The sequence below is a fragment of the Ammodytes marinus genome (genome assembly GCF_949987685.1).
Source record: "Ammodytes marinus genome assembly, chromosome: 20".
Classification (NCBI taxonomy): domain Eukaryota; kingdom Metazoa; phylum Chordata; class Actinopteri; order Uranoscopiformes; family Ammodytidae; genus Ammodytes; species Ammodytes marinus.
This window is the reverse complement of record NC_137224.1, coordinates 5,508,206-5,531,423: the sequence shown is the minus strand read 5'-3', so window position 1 is coordinate 5,531,423 and position 23,218 is coordinate 5,508,206. Positions and strand designations below refer to the sequence as shown.

Sequence of the window (23,218 nt, the reverse complement as noted above, 5' to 3'; positions counted from 1 at the left end):
AGGTATGCGTGGCAGAGAGGTGGATTGCTCAAAGCGGGAGCAACAGATGGACTTGGCAATGTGAGCCGAGGGGCCGGAGTGTGTGTTCACAACAGGAACAGCTTGAAATCCTGCTCAACCTCAATGTGCGTTTCCTCTTCTTGAAGGAGATTTGGGTTTCCTTCAACACAGTCCATGCCCCGCCTGTGTGTGTGTGTGTGTGTGTGTGTGTGTGTGTGTGTGTGTGTGTGTGTGTGTGTGTGTGTGTGTGTGTGTGTGTGTGTGTGTGTGTGTGTGTGTGTGTGTGTGTGTGTGTGTGTGCGTGTGTGTGTGTGTGTGTGTGTGTGTTTGGGGGGGGACCAAATTCCCTTTGCCCCTCAGCTTGGTTTCTCTCGACAATTTGATCTTCACATTTAGCAAATTGGCAAGCCCAACTGATTTGCATATGATATGCACATTGTTCTGTGTTTGCCCTTCAAACACATACTGTTGGATATTTACCTGCAGGAATGTGAGGGAATGAGGTTCGAACTGAGCAGTCTTGGATTTAGTCATTTTGTCACATTTACAGTTATTTATACTCGCGTACTTTGATAGTGTGGATGGTCGGTTTGTTTGCTGTCTTACTAAGGGTTGAATTGGGGGGTTTATATAAATTTCCCATTTTTAAAATTGAACACAGACTGGTCGTGTTAGCTTAGCGTGGGAGGTAATGTTATGGGAAGATTTTTTCAAATAAGGCCTAAGTTTAAAATAAGGAATTCCATGCCTTTTTAAGGATCTGCTGGAAATTCTTTTCAAGGCATTAAAGAGACAAAAACATTTCTCATCCATACCGTCCGTCCCTGCAATGGTTATTACAAATAATGTGGATCAATAAGGGTATTAGTGGACATATTAGATGGCATCTATATGCACATTAAGGAACATTTAACCTTTCCACAGACGTGTTGTCTGTCACTACATCCGATAACACTGGCAGGTTTAGCACAGACATGCCTTGTTTCAGTGCTGCTGCTGCTGCTGCTGCTGCAACCACGAGCCTCCGCAAAGATTGTCGTCCGTCCCCATCCATCTCACACACTGCTCCCACTTTAACATATTGGCATTTCTGAGGTGCTCGGTGGTAATTGTCAGCCACGCCGCGGCTCCTCGTTTGTTTCACTGACATTTTGTCTTTGGTTGATTGTGTATTTAACAGGGGAAAGGGAAAGCGAAATTAATTGGAGAGAAGCCCTAATCTGTCTGCTTGAAATGTCACCCCTGTATTGTGATGCCAACCCTGACACAGTGTGCCACACAAGAGGCCGCAGAGACAATTAGAGAAATGGAGTATAAAAGAAAGAGAACAGGGAAAAATTAATTAAACACATATATGAAAATAATAAAAAGAGCAGCTCACGTTATACTTGTCCCTATGTGCATAACCTCAACATTGCCCATCAGCCATTGCAAATTACCAAACATTTGTTGTTTTTTTTGTACCATAGTTTAGCTCTGATGATAAGACATCTATCTAAAGAATAGTAGTGAAATGGGATTCATCATTCCCCTCTGGTCTGTGATACTGTATGAATGGAGTTGCCGTTTGCATGCAAAGGCGAACCTGGGAATGCACAAGCTGATCAAAGCATGATTATCCAGTATTCTAGAGTTCAGAGTCTTGCTCTATCCACTGAGTCGTTTTCTGAAATGTCACAGCTACCCAGAGGGAGCCCCCTAGAAGGACACAGACTGCTCAGACAGATCTAAAAAGATTTTTTATTTATTTTTTTTTTTTTTTTACATCGGACTAACATTCATACTTGCCTATCTATATGATAAGATTATATGATTCTGCCCTGTTCAGCTGTAGCCTGGACAGAGTATATATATTTAGCCTAAATGTGCTGTTGCAATCAGAAATAGAACCAACAGTCTATGAAGCTTGAAAATACCCATTCCTGTCAATGTAAATCTATTCTTCTCCTGTCGCTGTCAATTTGAATATTCGTTTGAATATGGTGCGATACTTTCCTAACCACCTGCTTTTTCCTCATTATTTGACCAGGAACTCAGATACCAACACGTAGCATGTGCATGAAGTTTCCAGGCACAGTATCTCTCTTCCAATCACTGAACTTTGCCGAGATAGCTCTATACCTCTGCTGTCTGCCATACAGCGGTCTCTTGTGTAAAAGGCTGGCCACCTTAGACCCAGTGCTGTCACTCAAAGTATGACCAGATTTGAGTGCATTTGTCTCTCGGTGCGTCAAGTGTAAGTGTGTCATGAAAAAAAGGACATCAATAACAAAAAGAAGCATCATTAATAGTGTAATTATTATTATCATCTTGAGACATCACATTTAAAATGGACTAATACATATTTTGTTAGCTTGCTTACACTGTGTGCACTGAGCAACTTTTCCCCCAAAATTACCTGGGATGAGGGTGTTGACAGCAAAGGATGTCATCTAGTTACATCATGCTTCTCGGAGCCTTTTAATTAATAACAGATCTCTGTCATTGTGCCATTTTTTAAATTACTCATACTTCTAAGAAGGGGGATTACAATGTTATATTTATTATTCCTCACCCCATCAAGTGCAATCCATTTTACAACTAATATTACAGTTATTTAACATTATTGAAAACCTCTCAACTATACATATCTGGATTGATTAAAATACTGTAACATTTTTGATCAGATAGACTTCTGAATAAACCTTTTACAAAGAAACACAGATCAAAATCACATTCACCCATCCATTGAGTCATAATCATTGACTTTCTAGTTTGTTTCATATACATTCAATGATTTTTTTAAAATGTCAAATAAATAAGTCAGGGACATAGGATAGATTGTAGATAGAAACCTCAGCAGCTGAAATGGGCATAAAGTGAAAACATTTTCTTCTCAGATTACAACCATACATCTCATTACGTTGTGAGGGAAGATGTTGATAGCCAACACAGCCTGGAAACTCCGGTCCTGATATCCAAGCTTTGGTTCTGTAAATAAAGAAAATAAAGAATTCTTTAAGTTATTGACGGATTGAAATACTCAAATTAAAAACATATATAGCCTAAATTCTTGTATGCATTCATACTCATCTAAGCAGGAAATGAGTTCCACTTGTGTAAGCCTTAAGAGCTACAACTGATCAAGGCCACATAATTATACTAAAAGCATTTTTAGCTGCTTGCGTGTGAGGCTGAGACTTACACACAAACATGCGGATGCACATCCCACACATGGCGACCACGCTGGAGATCTGCAGACATCTGCCACACTCTCCACTCATCAGACAGTCCCTGGTCTTCAAGCAGCACGTGGGACATTTGCTCCCCGAGTTGGACTTTTTACTCTCCGTGTTGCCTTCGTATTTCTGGGGTTGAGTTTGCATCGTGTCCGGGTGCTTGCCATCCCAATCCTCCTCGTCGTCAATACCCTTCGCCATGATGCTTTTTTTTGTTTTGTTTTTTGAAAAAAAAAACTAATGGAATAGTGGTTTGATGTTGGATGGATCAGATCTGTGAAGAAAATGACAACGGATGGAATATTGTTTATTATTACAGTGCTGAAAAATGCTGCGTTTTGATTGGTCAGTCATGCCATTCTGCGTGCAATTATTTCTCGATAATGCCCGCTGCTACTGATAATTCACCATTGCTAGGGACCTACGGATATTGTTCTGATCCATCTCTTCCTGACATATCAATCCAAAAGTTAGGCCTACGACTGTTACGGTGGTGTCAGACAGGCAGGCAAGCAGGACCCAAATGCAAGACGTTTCAAGAATTTAGTTAATAGCTCCAAAAGAACACAACAAAAAAAGGCCAACTGGCAAAAGGACAACAGGCAAAACGTTCAGGAGTTCAGGGAACACAGAACATACACGGAACGAGAACTCACCAACAGGGACACAAAATAACCATAATGCACAGACAAGGAAGACAAGGAGTATATATACTAGACACAAGACAGGGTAGACAACGAGGGTAGACAACGAGGGACAGGTGCAACACTTGCAATTATCCTCCACACATAGCCATGGTAACCTTTCACGAATCACATACACATTGACAAGGATAGAACAATAAATAATTAATATGGCTGCTCTGTTCTGGTCAGTTAGAAGATGGTTCAGTTGTTTCTCAGAAGCACTTGACAATAAGACAATACTCGGTGTGCGATAAAACAAGAGACCAAACACACATTATGACACATTGCAGATGATAGGACATCAGTGGTGAATTGATATCTATTCAGCTCTACATAAATTAAGTGCGGCAGCATTAGCAAGAACACACTACCAAATACAATAAAGTTATATTTCAAATAAATAACTCATAGAGGATTAAAGTTAACTTCGGCAGGGTGAAATTCACATAAAATGAACATTCATAAAATTCAACTCAGATTAGAAACACACATCACATGAACACAGAACGAACACAGACCGAGAACTCACCAACAGGGACACGAAACAACCATAATGCACAGACAAGGAACAAAGGAACACAAGGAGTATATATACTAGACACAAGACAGTGTAGACAACGAGGCACAGGTGCAACACATTAGGGGAGGGAGCAGCAATCACGCAGGAGGGAAACTTGACAGGACATGGGGAGGAACAAGACAGACATACCAAAATAAAACAGGAAACACGGGTAACACCAAAACAAGACAAGACAAAGACAGACCATGACAACGACTCCTTAGAAGAACAATTAAATACTTTTTTTAACATTACTTTGAATGTATCAGGGGAGAAGGGAAATTTAGTCATGGTTAATGTCTGAAAAGACTCCAGTCAAGACTATGTGAGTATGTTTGGTTGCAGATATACACAGTAACTGTTGCTATGAAGGAAGCTCCGACTAAAGCATTTTTTAATAGATAAAACCAAGATTCTGCTTCTATGAATTAATTGATAATCAAATAAAGACCTTCATTGTCTGTCTTTATTTCTAAAGAGTGATACCTTTGCTATACAATATCCCTGGTTCCCACAGCTTCACTATAGCAGAGTGTCCATGGGCAATACTATGATCAATGTTATGTTCCATTTCCACACACTCAGGCTTTCACAATACAGGCTTTGCTTGAAATAACAATATCAGGTATACAATTCACCAAGTTGTGATCCTGTGATTTTGATTTGTTTGTTGAGAGTTGGAAGCTTTTGTTATGTTGTTGCTATGAATGATTCAGCTGTTGTTCATTGCACTACTAGGGTGTGCTTTATCTTACATTGTTTCAGTGAAAGTCTGCAAGTACCCGGGTAACATTCCTGCCTCAAACACTTCCTTAATGCGCACAAGACCTCGTACAAATCCAAAACAGAGTAACACACGAATACTGGCCATTTAACACATGTCTTAATGTTAAATCAATCCTACTGTACACTACTGAATCAGTGTGACGCAGATGTCTGTTGTCAGATACATCTATATATGTTTATGTATTGGTCCATTCCAACAACAGGGCAAGTAACACAGTATATGCAGAGCTGGTTCATTATGGAGAAATCATCTTTCATCAAGTGTGAATCATTAACACTTTGCTCTTAACTTAAGTCCCTCAATGATGGCTTTATTGAGTGAAGTCACATTGATGTGACAGATTAACAATTTTTCCACAGTGACGATCATCTCTCCTGCCAGGAATTGAGCCCCCCCCCTCTCCCTGTTTTAACTGTCGAATACAATTGCTCCCCGCAGACATTATCGGATATTAAGTGATAACCCTGATGGTGAAATAACATCTTATCCGTGCCATCCGGTGGCTCCCCCCATTTATTACCGCTGACAGTAAATCAGATTGCTGGCATCCGGAGGGTATACGCTGGCATTTTTGGGTTGCACCTTTCCATCTTGTTCAGCGTTCAAAACTCCATTGCTTTTTTAAAAATCATACATAATGAAATTCCAGCGACTTGGAAAAAGGAAGTGCCGGCCCATTAAGAGCAGAGAATGAAGGAGTAATGGTCTTACCCTGCGCTTTCAGAGTCGCCCGTCTGTCGGTTTGATTCTCTTCTCAGGGGAGATTAGTAAACGCACCTTTACCCTTTAAAGACACTCACACTCTTCTGATCAACAGAGTGTCAGACTCAGCTCACATGAACATCACGTGGGTGTGTCTACCTGTTTAACAGGTTTGAAAAGTATTCTGCCCTGACGAGAAGGCAAGGCAAGGCAAGGCAAGTTTATTTATATAGCACAATTCAGACACAAGGCCACTCAAAGTGCTTTACAGGGGCAAGATTAGAATACGTAAAACACATTATAAAACATTTAAAAGCGAATAAAAGAAGCAACTAAGAAGGGTTTTATTTACAACAAAACAAGCTTTACAGGCCCACCCATTACAGGGAGAAAGTGGGAAAAACGTTCTAGGGCCCAGCCACTAGGCCTCAAAAAGTGTTTAGGTGTGTGTGTGTGTGTGTGTGTGTGTGTGTGTGTGTGTGTGTGTGTGTGTGTGTGTGTGTGTGTGTGTGTGTGTGTGTGTGTGTGCGCGCGCGCGCGTGTGTATGTAACATACAGTATGTAATCTTCAAAACCTAAAAATAGTATGATTAGTTTTACTCCCCTCATAACCGTTGCGTGCAAAGTCAAAACGTCAACCAAACAAGCATTCCATCACTCTGTATCTATGAGCATGCTAACACAGCTAATATTAAACTTTACTTCTCAGCGATGCCAGGACCAGTACATGAACCAGGGTGCCTGAAAAGAAAGGACAAGAAAATGAGGGAACTGGCAAGGGCTTTAGACCCCAATAACTATGTTTTAACCAACTAATGAAGAGGGGACATTAACTGGATCTTTTTAGGTGCTCAGCCATTAAGAGAGGGCATTGGGATTACAATGAAGCACTTATTGTTCCACACATCAAGTTCAATCCAGTTTTCAATTAATATTACAACTATTTAACATATTTGAAAAACTCTAAACTATATACAACACTCTGGATTGATACAAATACTGGAGTCCGATGTAAGATAAAGTCAGGTTGTTATAACCTAGATAGTATGTACTGGAGACTAGATCGCGCCAACGTATGTTTGTTATGGCTCACTATTTCAACTGATAAACTGTATTAAGTAGGCTGATGTTTGTGCGTTTATAGATTTTGCTATATCTTCTGAGGAAAGTCTGCCTTTCGCTAGTCAATTCATTACAATCCCATTGCTTGATTGTTGTCTCGACTCGGCAAACATTAAAGATCTGTTTATTTGTATTTAAACATCGTGTCATCTGGTATTTAATTGGCATCTTCTCATCTTTTAAGAGGCTGATATTTCAATTCCACGACAATAAAGACAGCACATTTGTTTATCTCTTATTCTTAATTTAGATTCCCATTAGCTTCCACAAAGTGGTCGCTAGTCTTCTTTGGGTCCATACAGAAAGTGACAGTAAATAAAAAAAAACAATAATAAAATCACTCTAAATCAATTAAACAAAAACAAAGCAAACAGCAATAAACAACTAAATCAGTCATATAATATAAGTGAATCCACGTGACAATAGATACAGATAGTAATCCAAAAGCACACTTAGCCTACTGCAGATCTGAAATAGGATTCCTGAATTTGTGTTAGAGTAACTTTTTAAGGAAGTCTGCTTTTTGTGTGCCTGATGGGGTTCTAACCATTATATTCGTCTGTGGACCTGGCACCATCAGATGACTAGTGCTATGACAGAAACCTGTGTAGACAACGGAAGTGCGGTGCATTTTTCCAAATAACATTTTGCGTGACTAACACATGACAACATTTGAAATTATCCTCCACACATAGCCATGGTAACCTTTCACGAATCACATACACATTGACAAGGATAGAACAACAAATAATGAATATGGCTGTTCTGTTCTGGTCAGTTAGAAGATGGTTCAGTTGTTTCTCAGAAGCACTTGACAAAATAACAAGACAGTACTCGGTGTGCGATAAAACAAGAGACCAAACACACATTATGACACATTGCAGATGATAGGACATCAGTGGTGAACTGATATCTATTCAGCTCTACATAAATTAAGTGCGGCAGCATTAGCAAGAACATACTACCAAATACAATAAAGTTATATTTCAAATAAATAACTCATAGAGGATTAAAGTTAACTTTGGCAGGGTGAAATTCACATACAATTAACGTTCTTCAACTCAGATTAGTGCAATACATCTCATGAAGTTGTGCTGGTAGATGTTGAGAGCCAACACTGCCTGAAGACGCTAGTCCTGATATCCGAGCTTTGGTTCTGTAAGGAAAGAAAATAAAACAGTTTAATTTCAAGGGTTTTCGAAGGGCTTTCTTTGGAAGGTTTATTGACGGATAAAAATACTCAAATGAACACCTATCCACCTGTTAATGCCATTTTATATCTGTGTTTGCGTACATTCAAAATCATCTAAGCAAGAAATAATTTTCTCTAATGTAAGCCATAAGAGCGGCTAATGATCAAGGCTAGGTAATTAAAGTACAAGCATTTTAGCTGCTTGCTTGTGAGGCTGAGACTTACACATGAACATGCGGATGCACATCCCACACGAGGCGATCACTTGTGAGATCTGCAATGCCCTGCTGCACTCTGCACTCATCAGACAGTCCCTGGTCTTCAAGCAGCACGTTGGACATTTGCTCCCTGAGTTGGACTTTTTACTCTCCGTGTTGCCTTCGTGTTTCTGGGGTTGAGTTGTGTGAGTCGTGTCCGGGTGCTTGTCATCCCAATCCTCCTCATCAATACCTTTAGCCATGATGCTTTTTTTGAACAAATAAAAAGCAAATGGAATAGTGGTTTGATGGGTCGATGGATCTGATCTGTGAAGAAAATGGCCACAATGTTATATCGTGTGTGTCCTACAGCTTCACTACAGCTGAATGTCCATAAGGACAATACAGGCTTTGCTTGCAATAACAATATCAAATGTTGTGTTGGTGTGATTTTGTTGTTTGTTGAGACTTGGCAGCTTCGGCTACATCAGAAAGTGCTTGAATTCATCTTTTTTTAATCGAGCTTAATCTTGTGTGCTTTATTTTATGCCTCACTTCAGGTCGGCATGGCACGGTTTCGCCGGATTTGTTAAGCAGGGTTTATGCCAGCAGGGCACAGTGTAGTCCACTGATTAATGCAATGAAGAGGATAAAAACGCCACATAATAAACAAAGAGCTAGACACCGACATTTTAGACTAAACACGAGCCTCAACACTCTTGCCGAGGAGATTACACATGGTTTAATTCAGAAATGATTCTTTCGACCAATCAATGGACTGCAATGTGTAGCTCCACCCCAAAAATAGGTGCTCAGTGGAAACAAGGCTTTACTGTGGTTAAAGGAAAGTTTGCAATTACCTAGGTAACCTGCCTAAAACACTTCCACTACGCACAGGACCTTATACAATACAACACAGAGTAACACTGAAATACTGGCATTTTGGGTCGCACCTTTCCAAAACTTTATTGCTTTTCAGTCATACATAATGTCAATCCGGCGATTTAGAAAAGGCAGTGCCAGCGATTAAAGGCAGAGAAAACGAGTAATGGTCTTACCCTGCGCTTACAGTCGCCTGTCTGTCGGTTTGATTCTATTCTCGGAGATCCGTAACCCTCTAAAGACACTCACACTCTTACAATCAACAAAAGAGTGTCAGGCTCAGCTCACATGAACACGCGGGTGTGTCTACTTGTTTAACAGGTTTGAACCAAGTTTTCTGCTGGTAGAAAACTACCCCCTAGAGGCTGGGCCCTAGAACGTGTTGGGCTGACTGAACTTGAGTTATAGTTAAAGGCTCAAGATTATAAGGGAATGAGTGGTGCAGAGAAGTTAACAGGTAAACATGTAAACAGCAGGAGCGTCTTCTTATAGACAACAATGGAGTCACAGAGTAGCAGTGAACCAGTAGACCAGTAGACCAGTGAACTGCCCTGACACACTTGTCTGTCTCTATTTACTTCTGGCTATAAATTGCTTAGATTTTAATGATATGATGCTATTTGTGTTTGTTCCCTTTTTATTCACACAGTGGCACACTATTTATTTTCTGTATATGTTGATGTGACTGTATTGTTGTTTTTGAATATACATTGAATTTCAGAGTGAGCACTCTATTGACGGATTGCATGTTTTTGGTTGAGTAGTTAGCAGTAGTTTGCAGTAAACTGGTAGGGTTACCTGGTGTTCCATCTGACTTGATTAGTCAGGTCATGTTTTGTAGTGAATGCAGTGATGAGTTGTTTGTACAAACTGAGGAGGCAATGTGTCTTGAAGGTGAACATCAGATTACCTTTATTTCACAGATCCTGTGTGAGTTTTTGCTGTGTTTTACTGTTGAATTACATTATTTAGTATTACTATAAAGCCTACAAAATTACTACTTCAAAAAAGTGATATTCATGCGCTTGTAACGCACGCTCCTAAAAGGCCTCTCTATGCCAAAGTCCCGTGCCAAATTTCTGTCCCAGTACATCCCCCTGTCTGGTCCTGATATCCAAGCTTTGGTTCTGTAAATAAAGAAAATAAAGTTTAATTTCAAGTGTTTTCAAAGTGCTTTTGTGGGAAAGATTCAGTGAGGTATAGACATATAGAACAAATCATTCAACACATATCCACATTTTAAGAGCAGAGTTTTATATTTGTGTTTGCGAACATTCAAACTCATCACGGCAGGAATTGTCCCTTGTGATCAAGGCCAAGTAATTACAGAACAAGCATTTTAGCTGCTTGCGTGTGAGGCTGAAACTTACAAATGAGCTCGATGATACACACGATCAAAAACGTGATGCATTCGCAGATATTGGCAGTTGTCTCACAGCACCTCTCAGAGCAGCACATCTCAGGGCAGCACTTGCAGCATTTGCGGCATTTGCTTTCACCCTCTGTGTTGACTTTGTTGCTCTGGGGTTGAGTTTGCGTCACGTCCGGGTGCTCTTCATACCGCACCTCCTCACTCACAACTCTTGCCATGATTTTCGATTGAAAAAAAAAAAAAATCAAATGGAATGGAATGGAATAATGGAATAATTGAGGATCGGTGGATCAGATCTGTAAAGAAAATGGCACAAATGTTTTCTAATGTATGTGTCATAAAGCATCCAATAATCCTGGTTTGTGCGCGTCGCCATCTTGTGAGATTTTTACTCCGCCTCACGTCGGGGGGAGGGAGATAGCTGACGTATACCTCCGAGGCAAAGTGAGGGACAACGGGCGGAGAGCTGTCACTCAAGAGATCGCGCCAATACATTTTAACATCCAAAAGAATAAAAACTAGCGTGGTCCAAAAAAATTCACCCCCCTCAGTGTTGTCATGGAGATATGACCTAAACATACAGACTAAAATGGTTTTGTGGACCAGGCTGTAAATAGGTTTAATAAGACTTTGAAAACGGCCTGTCTAACAAGTGAGTGAAAGAAAAATTGCTCAGTCTTGGTACCACGTCACCATGGCACTTCCGGGTTACTACAGTTGTGGTCACTTCCTTATTGGATGCTGGTAAAAATCGCTGAGGTTGGGGCTTGACATGGACATCCAACTGCGATACGTAACTCACTTGCCACGCCAACTGCCATCAATCTGGTGTAGTGTGGTTTTTAAATCTCCGGGCGCGGGACAGTTTTTCTCTTCTAACCTCTTCCTGTCCCCTAACCCTGACTGTCCAGCTGTGAGGCCTGAACCTAATCGCCAAAACAATAGAAATAACTAGGGCTGTCAAAGTTAACGCGTTAACGCAGGGTGATTCATTTCTGGAATTATCGGCGTTAATTTTTTTAACGCATTTAACGCATGTGCAGAATGATCCGCCCCGTACATCCCACCGGCTCTGTACTACAGTCACTCCTTGTGGCTGACCCAGGATCAGTAGCTGTGCGCAGCCAAACATAGCAGCACGTTAGCCCGTGCCGTGTTTTAAAGTGTTAAACTGCTAACGGCCACGTCTGTGTCACGGGCATAGATAGTATATAAAATCAACTGCTGCAGGTGGCAGTTGATATCGAAGCAACAGGAGGAGAAACATTGTCCGCTCTGTTCAGAGCCCGCCAGGACACAAACGTCTGCAGTTTTCAGAGGTGTGTGTGATCAGACATCAACATAACGTCGGCTACCTGGCACACATGAATGAACAGTCCCCTAGGACGTGGTCACACGTACAAACGCATGCACGCACACACACCGCGGACTGTAATCAAGTTGTATTCAAGAATGCACAACCTATAGATTCACCAAATAAATGCCATTCTATAGCCTATCCTATTTTTGCCTAAAGACATAGTAAAGAGACAGACCAATTGAATTATGGTTTGGTAGGTATGCCTATATATTTTAGTTTGATTTAAACTTATTTTCAGTATTAAAACCATCATTTGGATTTTCAATTAATAAACATACTAATTGGAAATGTACATATCCACCTTCTGTCATTTATCTTTCCGTTCATACAACAATATACAGAGAAAATTCAAATTTTTCGGGCATATTTCGAATGGTAAAATTAATCGTGATTAATCCACAGAATCCTGTGATTAATCTGATTACATTTTTTAATTGTTTGACAGCCCTAGAAATAACACAAACATAGGATCAGTCTGCGGTCTTGTTATTGTTTGACGTTGGTTCTTCCTTATTCAAGTGAAGGTGACATCTATCTCTAGCTATCTAGGTTAAAACAAATATGTAGTAGGTAACACAAACAACCTGTGTAGCAGGTAATAAGTAGGTACTACAATGTTGTATACATTTTTGTAAAGTATTACCAAACGCAGTAATACACAAATATTTACATTTTTGGGTTGCATCTTTTCATCTCATTCAGCTTTTGAAAACTCGATTGCTGTTCAAACATAATGTAAATGAAGTTCTGGCCCATTAAGAGCAGAGAATAAACGAGTAATGGTCTCACCCTTTCAGAGTCACCTGTCTGTCGGTTTGATTATCTTAGGAGATTAGTGAACATACCTTCCCTTGAAGAAACTGACACTCTTATGATTAAAAGTGTCAGGCTCAACTTATATGAACTTGCGGGTTTGTCCTCAGGAAAACACCCAAGTTTTCCACTCTGACTGTAAGGGTTTTATTTACAACAAACAAGCCATTAGCCTTACAGACGCCAGGGAGCCTATTACCTATTAGGGGGAGAAAGTGGGAACACTTTCTAGGGCACACACACACACTACAGGGATGGTGTTTAGAGGCCAAGAACCTGACCAAGCAAAACTTTATTTTGAACAAACCAATTTATTTTAACAAAACAGACATTTTATTTATTGAGTAAAAAAGGACAATGTTCAACATTCTACAAAGAAACAGATAAAATCACATTGTTCTATCTTTGATCCGTAATAATTTTCTATTTTAGTTTGTTTCATATGCAGACAGTGTATTTGTTAATGTCGTATAAATAACTCATTGATGGAGGATTAAAGTAAACGTCAGCAGGTGAAATGGACACAGACTGATCATTTTTCTCATACTATAACCATACATCTCATAAAGTTGTGCTGGAAGATGTTGAGAGCCAACACAGCCTGGAAAAACTGGTCCTGATATCCAAGCTTTGGTTCTGTAAAAAAAAAACAGTTTAATTTCAAGTGTTTTCAAAGTGCTTTTGTGGGAAAGATTCAGTTAGTTATAGACATATAGAACAACTCATTCAACACATATCCACATTTAAATGGCAGGGTTTTATATTTGTGTTTGCGTACATTCAAACTCATCTCGGCAGGAAATGTTCCTTGTGTAAGACATAAGAGTGACACACACAGTAGGTACACTTTTTACTCTAGTGGGAATTTCTCATCACCAAAACATATTTCAATAGTTATTCCTACATTAAATTGAAGCTTAAGGTGTTGGCTTGAAATGTGTATCCCTTTCAGTTTCCAACGTTTTGTAATGAAGAAGTAATTGACCATCAAAGACACTCTGACACATTGTGACAATCATTGTGATCAAGGCAAAGTTATAACAGTAGGACAAGCATTTTAGCTTCTTGCTTGTGAGGCTGAGACTTACATGTTAAACAGTCGAGCATATGAGTTCGCAACAAATGTCAATACAAAAGTTGGCGACGCCTTTGCACAGACAGTCACACGTCTTCTTGCAACACTTGGAGCAGCCCTCGGAGCATTTTCTTTCACTGTCTGCGTTGCCTTCATTTCTCTGGGGTTGAGTTTGGGTCAGGGCGGGCTGTTCTTCATCCCACCCCTCACTGTTACTCCTCACTTTTGCCATTAAAAAAAAAAAAAAAAAATAGAATAATGGATGGAGGATATATGGATCAGATCTGTGAAGAAAATGGCAACAATGTTACACATCGTATGTGTCTTACAGCTTAACTTTAGCTGAATGTCCAAAAGGAATACGGTACTTTGAGCCATGTTACTGTTTATTGTATTTAGGATTTTAGCTCATTTGGACGCTGTTTGACCGTCTGTTTTCATTGATATAGCCTATTGGCGATATTACTTAATTAATAACTTAACTTTAATTACTGAAACGTGATTAGTGTTCTAAAAGATACTTCGATTATAAAACAAACAAAACAATTCAAGTATCAATAATTCAAATGCAGGTTGATCAATTCATATTCAAGTCGATCAATTCAAATTCAAGTTCTACTGACACAAATCTCTGCCCATACTCGAGCCCTTCAGCTGAGCGAACAGCTGTCCAACACGGAGATGAAAAACGAAACTGAAACTTAACTATCCTGTCGTGCCTGGGCTGACTTAGGGTGGAGCAACCAAATATAAATGAATAAATATTGTAGCCTACTAAACTGTAACACAAGTAATGAGTTGTGGAATTTGGATCAGTAGCCTACAGTAGTGCACAATCTTCGCTGATGTGAACGTTATTGTAGTTTTTCCGAGGCATTCACGAGTTCCTAAGGTTATTATTAACCTCTAGTCATTGTCACCACACAGCAGCATATTAACTTTATAGGAAAACTACAACTCCATTAGCCCTGCTCTTTTCTAATTATTGTCATTTTTTCATAGATAGACAGTTGATCATTAATACCTGGAGAGTGTAGTCTCTCCTGTGCTGCTTGCTTCGTTAGTCTAGAGAGGTTTGGATCCGTTGTTGCACCGAAAGCTGTGACCTGTCAGAATGTGTGACCCTAGAGGGCGCTGTTCTTATTTCTTAACTGATTTCAATAGACTGTACGCATATAACAACCCAGTCTCACAGTGAAATGTTTTAATACTTATGTTGGTCCACAGCTGAAAACATAGTTTCACAAAAACAGCCCTGCAATTGAGAGATTATTAAATTGTTTGCTTCCAATTTAAAATGATTGTGCAGTGGAAAAAGTACAGCCTACAAATTTCACTGTGATGGGTAACTAACTAGGTTGGTTATTCACCTTTAAAAAAACAATCTGACTATTTCAGTGCCAATTTTGAGAAACTTATACGATTTGTGCAATGGACCAACGTTTTTACACATAAGCTACTGCCTATATTTCACTATGAGACTGGGTTAATCAATAAGAACAGCGCCCTCTAGGGTCACACATTCTGACAGGTCACAGCTTTCGGTGCAACACCGTCTCTCGCACGCCTTTCTTGTATTCAAAATCAGTGCCGTTAGGAGCGGTTAGGAGTCTCGGGAGTGGGTCGCGGGGGATCGGGGTGGGGCAATATTACCTGGCTACATTCACTTGCAGTCGGACATTTGAAACTCGCGCTCGTAAATGTCTCTTAACAGCCAAAAATAAATGTTTAATTTGGCGCTGCCAACTGGGGTGGCAGCTGGGGTGGCAAGGCTTTTTTTTTGGGTGGCAGTTGCCACCCCATGCCACCCCGGTAGATCCGCCCCTGGTAATGGTCTTACCCTGCGCTTTCAATGTCGCCTGTCTGTCGGTTTGATTCTCTTCTCGGGGAGATAAGTGAACACACCTTAAAGAAACTCACACTCTAATCAACAACAGAGTGTCAGGCTCAACTCATATAAACACGCAGGTGTGTCTTGAGGTGTCACAGGTTTGAACAAGTTTTCTGCTCTGACGGGAAGAGTTTTATTAACAACAAACCAGCAATTTAGTCCATAGTAAAACTTAGATGCAGGGCTGCGCCATGAGGGGGAGAGAGTGGGAAAGCTTTCTAGGGCCCAGCAATTGTGGGGGACTGTGATGGAGATTATGTTCCATCTCATATGGAAGTCATGCTACGTGAATGGTGTGCTTGTGCAACATGTGGGGTCATAAAGGTCAATCTTACATAAAGTATTATTTGATGAACAATAAAACAGATAATCTGACATGTGTTAAGCCCTATTTATATTTCTGCAGTAACACGTTCACAGAGACCCTGCGTCACGCACCAACTGAAAAATGTGACTATGCGCCGGATGCCGCAGTCGGGTGTGTCCTCATGTTTCAGTTTTTTTTTTGGCACTTTTCCATGCTTTATTTGAGAAATGACAGAGATCATATGGGGTAGAGAGAGGGATGGCAGGCAGAGAACAGCCCGGGCTGGATTTAAACCCTGGTCTGCTGCGTTGAGGACTAGGCCTCTATGGTACACGCTCTACCCACTACACCACAGAGCACCCCGGTTTTCACATGTCTGACCAAGTTTTCTGCCCTGACATGAAGGATTTTATTACAACAAACTAGGTGCAATATGTGAAGCAAGTGAACGGCACTACATCTTTATTTTTTGCTAATACAGCAGCTAAAGAGAATTATTTTGAATTACATTAATTTCAGAGACATGTCATTTGTATGAGTACATTGACTAATGTATTCCTCCTCAGTGGTAAAACAGAATACATTCAAAGTGTGTGGCCCATGCAGTGTTACCGTGTAAAAGCAGTCATGTTTGAATAAATAATTACATGCAATAATGAATTGATTAGACGGCACAGTTCCTTACATGGAACAATGATGAATTGAGGAAAGTAATTTAGGGAAAGCAATTAAAGCACAAACAATTTGAATACATTCAAATTATTGCATGTCATTAAGAAGCGGAATTACTTCCCGAACCATTCATCATCCATACATGTGACGATGTGAAAATGCATTGTGATTCATACATCTTGGCAAGACAATGCATTTTAATTTGTGAATACTGTAGAAAGAGAGGCAAACTCACAGCAATATAAATGTGTGTGTGTGTGTGTGTGTGTGTGTGTGTGTGTGTGTGTGTGTGTGTGTGTGTGTGTGTGTGTCAGGTTGTATAGAGACAACAAAAAGAAACTGTCCATGAGGTTCTCTTATTATTGTCCATGATAATGTGATCATCTGACGCAACATTATGGTGTTTCTCCATCCAAGGACACACAATTGTGGCACTTATAAGAGTAAAGAGTAAATCAATATCATTGAGAGCTTTTTAGTGCCACTGGAGAAAATGCAAAGGGTGAAACATTTTGTAAAGGATGGACTTAGGCCCACAACAACACATGAAAACTGATTAGAAACCGTATTACAACAATTAATATCTGAACACATAAAGAACAATGTTGCATTCCCACAGTGTCATGATCAAAGTCTGAAGTTTGAAATTGTGAGAATTGCCAACAGGTGTGCGTTGTATCACCCGAGGGCTGATACAACGATGAGAGATTAACGGGTTAGCCAAGAAACGTGACCTTTAACAGAAGCCCTCTAAGAAAATCACAGGTTGCAACATTAGTTTCAGTCAGAAGATGGCGCATGACGTCACGACTAAACGTTATGCGATTGGTTGGCAGAACCGGAGTGGCACTGGGCAGATCCAATAGTTTTAAACTTCAACAGACACCCGCCTTCAAGTGAGTTTACGTTTGTCAATTGAGCGATTCCAGACCTTCTGTACAAATGAAATGAAGTATGATGGTCTGGTAGCACCAGGCTAGAAAACCATGTTGATTGAGTATGAAGCAAAACAGTAAAGTTGTGGACGAATACATTTTTTTTAAAGTCAAAATGTGATTCACAAATAAATGCAATTCCTTATCAGAGATCAAGGGGCTGAAAAGGATTCTACTTTATGTTACGTAGCGATTGAGGAGACTGTAATTCACACGGGCAGCCGGGGTTGAAGCAGCTGTGAAAACAAGCACCCCTTCTGCTGAAGTGTCCTTAGGCAATACATTGATGGGTTTTCTAATGATGGGAACAAAGGGAAGGGGAGACACATGCCGATTGCTATTCGGTTGAGTCTAGAAACTAAACATTGTAATCATAGTTCGACACTGCAAATGTACTGTATGGGCATAGAGATGCGGCAATTGAAAAAAATTCATTAAAAAACAAAGCGATTTTACAACTTTAAAATCGTTCGAAGCGTCATTTTCAAACTCCATATTTAGAAATCCCCATATTTTTTTTTGATTTTAATAATACTTAACATACCACCTGGATTATCTGTTTAATGATAATATTGTGATGCGTAATGGTAATGAGGTAAAAAGAAAAAAAAGTCTGCAGCAAAAACTAATGTGTCTGGGTGTAGCCAATGTGTATTCATACTACATTGCGTAATCAACTGTGTGTGGCAGCCGGACATGTAACATGTTCTGTCATTTGCATATCCGCCTACTACCTTTAGTGTGTTCAGTGGCTTTATATCAGGCAATATCTTCTTATATCTGGCAGAAAGATGAAAAGCAGCCCATCTTATCAGAGGACGAGCCCATGCAGCCACCACAATCACAAGACGCGCTCTTTCAGCTGCTTTTGTACACCGACACAGGTGCGTTTCTGAACATTTCGACAGCAACTATTTTCAGTGATCCAGCCCTTGAAGAAAATATTGAGCTGTAATGTTGAAGAATATGCTATTGTGCATTATTCTGGTTGATAGTACACCTGTCACCTTCATCCTTTGCACAAAGAACACTGCACAAGACGACAGGAGACGAGCCCTGCCTTGAATATGGTTTGCGGTCCTTCAAATAACTTCAGCTTTACAATAGTGTGACTGGTTTTCATATGCACTTGTCTAAGTGTCAGCGTTGAATGTATGCCTCTGCTGTGCTGTTGCTATGCCTAGTGAGAGTGCAAGCTTGCAGGTAGACCCAAAAGAAATTCTGTTTAGGTCACCTAAGGCCATTAGCTGTTTTCAAATTAAACTTGTATTCTCTTTTTCCTTTTTTTTTTACCTTAAAAAGTATACAAAAAAGTTGAAAGCTGTCATACCATAAGTTTGTATGACTGACTATGTAAGATTCAACAATTTATATTTAATTATTGTATAAGTAAGGGTAGTAAGGGTTAGAAGAAAAATCATGGATAATGTCCAAATAACTTCTTGGTTATATTGCTCTGCTGCTCCTACAATTTCAAATGTCCTCACAACATTGTACCTCATGAAGTTAGTGCAGTTTAGTGCCATCTGCTGGCATTGTTTATGTGCAGCTTAGGCACCAAATAAAGTTATCAGGCATTGAATCGGCCATTTTAATAACACCAAGGATTCCTGACGATCCTCCTCCATTTGTCTTGTTTTGCTCGTCAAGAAGCATCGGCTGTAAGTAGAGTTTGTTGACAAACTGTTCACATTTCGGATGCCAGTATTACTAAGAAGTGTTGACTGTCAGGTGGTGTTTATTGATGCTTAGTTATTTGTCTAAATGGCTTATATTTATACATATCATTTATTTACATGTAGAAATATTCTTTGTAGTATTTGACACTTTTACACCACTTCCATTGAAACACCTCAAGTCAGCTCTTTTTTTTGTGTGCTTTATCGAAAAGTTAAGTTGGCTGCATGGACATGCTCAAGGAGGTCTAAACAATTATGGTTTGGAAAACATTGTGGTCTGAGTTTCATCAGTACTTCATTTGAGATTATTGGACCTAATGGTCATAATGGTTTGATGATGAATACTTGGTTACAGTGGGCAAACATTTGTGGTCATGTTTTAAAAGACTAACTGTAAGTACGAAATGGGTAACAAACAGCGATGTGTTTATTTAAGTAAATCTACCCTTGTTGACACATTCGGCCACCCTAACCTCCTGTGTACTCCTGTGTAAATGGTCAATCACTTTCCTTCTTAGCTGTCTGCCAGTGGTGGACAAAAGTCATAATTAGTAAGACCACTAGTGGGCATTGTCGCTTGGATTTAAGAATATGTCAATTGGAGGCAAAAAAAAGTTTTAAAGGTATAGTTCAGTATTTTTTAAGTAGGGTTGTATGGGGTACTTATAGTTAGTGTGTTGCCTCATGGAGATGGCGATCAACAGTCATTTTAAGTTTTACAACTCAACTTCAAAAATACAGAACTATCCCTTTTTAAGTTTAGTCAGTCAACCCACGTCGAGTTATGTGAAAGAAGAACATGCACAGCAATTATAATTCTCTTATATCATTCCCGTCAAACAAGGGTTATGACAAACTAAGCACAGTGGAGTGTGGCGATAATAACTTCTTTTGCAGGAGAACCTATTCTCAGCTTCTGGAGATGGAGTCCTGGGTGGAGGTGAGGCTTTTGAAATGCTACAGTACATGAACAATAGCAGCGGGTGACTTTGTAGCTTTTAGTTGAGCAGTGTGTGGCAGCAGGCATGGCAGCAAACGTGTGTGAGCATAGAACTGACGCTGAAGAGGTACAAAGCCAATAATGAAAAAGGGTGTTTTGATTAATATGATTGAGTCCTTGCCAGGCTTCACTTCATTCGTACCTTGGTTCAACTGCCTTTGGCTGTAAACTCAGCCAACATCTTTGTTTTTCAACTCGAGACAGTTTCAGTGTATTTTTGTTCAATGAGCTCCGGACTCACTCTTCTTTCTTTCTTTGTGATGACGGCCTTCTGAGATGAAATGTTACGTGGGTTTCAATTTGCTCAATATTGACACTATGAAACGAGATGATACTCATTACCCTTCTAAATGGAGCTTTACAATCAAGTGGAGGGAAAATATCATCCACCTCAACGACACATAAAATGTCACAATGTCTTCGCATATACGGTACAAACTAATTATGTGTAATTTGCTGTTGCCGAGTCTCGAGTGCTTACCGTCAGTTGATTGCCATGCGAGGAACGATTCAGCAGGGGAGCCGTTGTAAATTCCTGAACCTCGTCTTCATTTGAAATGATAATATTCTCTTAGGTTATTGCCTTTTTAATGTGCGAAAAATGTTTGTTTCACTCCACTTATGTTTTATTAAACTGAAAATCAACCAGAAATTAAACAGAGGGAAAGCTTTTAACTTCTCGTGTTGGGAATTAAATTGGGACGCTTTTTATCATGTGTTCATTCCATCTATCCTCAAGTATTATTCTCAATCTGACAATATCCCTGCGTTCCAATACCCATACTTTCTGCTATTTAGTATGGCAGAATAAAGATTTAGGATATCCCAATTCTTGTGGTCAGAGTGCTTAAAAATAGCCCAATGTCTACAACATCAGGCCAAGATTTTTGAGTGTTGAAATCAGCATGCTATTTGGGCGATTCTGAACCACAATCGCATCCGCACCGGAAGTGACGTCACATCGATGGAGCCTCGGCAAGATCACGGCCTCATGTTATGATGAAATAAATAAGTAAAAGGATGTCCCAATTGTATACCTACTGGATGCTAGCTAGATCTTTTATTATGGTCAGATGTAGTATGTAGAAAAAAAAAAAACAGTATGCGATTTGCAACGCAGCCTTAATACAGGGTATCTGTCTTTATCGTGTCGCGCCATCTTTTCCTTTGTTTACCTGCTCGCCATCACTCTTCTGCAACACTCCCCTTTTCCATTGCTCATATTTTAACCATATAATATAACAAACTAGAGTCATGTCTTGTTTTTTTTCTAATTTATCATTGCAACAGATATTATAGCATATAGTTTCTATGTTGTATCGGAGCAGAGCAGAGGGATAGGAAGGAGCAGTGGATGTTGGAAAGGCTGTCAAAACATGACCATGCAGATGTGACCTTGATCATGCCCGGGAGGAAGGGGCGGTCGTAAATCCATCTATTATGCCACGGTGTCTCTATTAATTCTGCTGCGACACAGAAGTGAAATACAGCCAAGACATTTGTAGGGATTTGACAGGAGGTAACCATGACATCACACGCTACTGGTAACACATCATATACTGTTCAAAGTAAAGCTGTGATCAGTAAGAATGATGCACTGTGTTGACGGTTGTTAAAGGTGGAGTCAGTGATTCAGGAGCACTTGTTTGTTAAAATCACTTTTTTTTTCAAAATCAGTGAATATCTCCTCACGATCGGTACTGTGTGTGCATATAAAAAAATAGCAAATGTTAATACACAGCCTAGGCTCTGTAAACGGGTTTATAAACAAAGGAGGCCCACCGTAGCTAGCAATTAACACTGGATTTTCTTCCCAGCTCACACACAATGCGGACAGGTGGTGGATCGTGAGGAGATATTCACAGATTGACAACAAGCTTTCTCCACCTTTTTTAACGATTAAAAACAGTGCACCATAATATTGTATTATATCTACCAATTGTGCTATTATGTTGATGAATGTTAATGAATACTGATTTGCTGCTAAATTCCAAAATATCTGTTGAACATTGATTTTTTTTTGAGATGCGATACGGTAATATGCGGTCCTTCTTCTTGTCCTTGTGCATCGGCCAATACGAGATAAAGTAACCACCCCGACCAGGAAGCACATGCTCAGCTCATATGCGCTGCCTGGAGGTCATGAAGTGAGTTTGACCACATATGAAACGCACCATTTAGCCCGTGTTTTCCATTCCTCCCTCCACTCAGCATGAAGATAATTGGATATAAAACATCAGTGAAAAGTCATAGCTCTCCTCCTCCTCCTCCTCCTCCTCCAATACTCCCGCATGGCCTCACATGTCCAACTCGCACAATAAAACACCATTAAACCTCATCAACGGCGCTCTAAAAAGTGCTTGACAGAGGGGAGACGGTTCAGTAGTCCATCTTCTAATTCACGCGGCTAGAATTCTCATTGACCTCAACCTCTCGTACCGGATGACCAGGTTTCTTTATGTTACCTTCTGCTGTGTCTAATCCCAGCCTTCGCATTTGTGTCCTAATACCTCTGAGCCTGTTTTATTGTACTGCTGCAGTGACATAATGGAGGACCGTACACATTCGTACCATGTCTGTCCACATTAAAGGGAACACTCTGCAAGTTGCACTTACCTTGATAGCAACCATTTCTCTTCTCTCACTCTGAGGCCTCCACACCCTACTCTGGTTGAAGGACTATATAGAGCAGCAGCAACATTGACTAAACAATCAAGTTTTTTCTCGACTCAACTAATATGCAGGAGTTGCAAGAGCCGCAAAATATAT

General features: G+C 40.0%; 3 long non-coding RNA genes across 3 annotated transcripts; all 3 read right to left on the bottom strand.

Moving 5' to 3' along the window:
• Nucleotides 1-1,845: 1,845 nt before the first annotated feature.
• On the bottom strand, nucleotides 1,846-6,060 carry LOC307266984. The gene is made up of 3 exons (XR_013845388.1): nucleotides 5,962-6,060; nucleotides 3,185-3,492; nucleotides 1,846-2,970 (listed from the first exon to the last, which is right to left on the bottom strand). It is a non-coding gene; the product is annotated as an uncharacterized lncRNA (long non-coding RNA).
• A 239-nt stretch (nucleotides 6,061-6,299) lies between these two features.
• On the bottom strand, nucleotides 6,300-9,658 carry LOC307267243. The gene is made up of 3 exons (XR_013845394.1): nucleotides 9,522-9,658; nucleotides 8,492-8,790; nucleotides 6,300-8,230 (listed from the first exon to the last, which is right to left on the bottom strand). It is a non-coding gene; the product is annotated as an uncharacterized lncRNA (long non-coding RNA).
• A 3,650-nt stretch (nucleotides 9,659-13,308) lies between these two features.
• Nucleotides 13,309-15,074, bottom strand: LOC307267209. The gene is made up of 3 exons (XR_013845392.1): nucleotides 14,990-15,074; nucleotides 13,979-14,249; nucleotides 13,309-13,526 (listed from the first exon to the last, which is right to left on the bottom strand). It is a non-coding gene; the product is annotated as an uncharacterized lncRNA (long non-coding RNA).
• Between the last annotated feature and the right edge of the window lie 8,144 nt (nucleotides 15,075-23,218).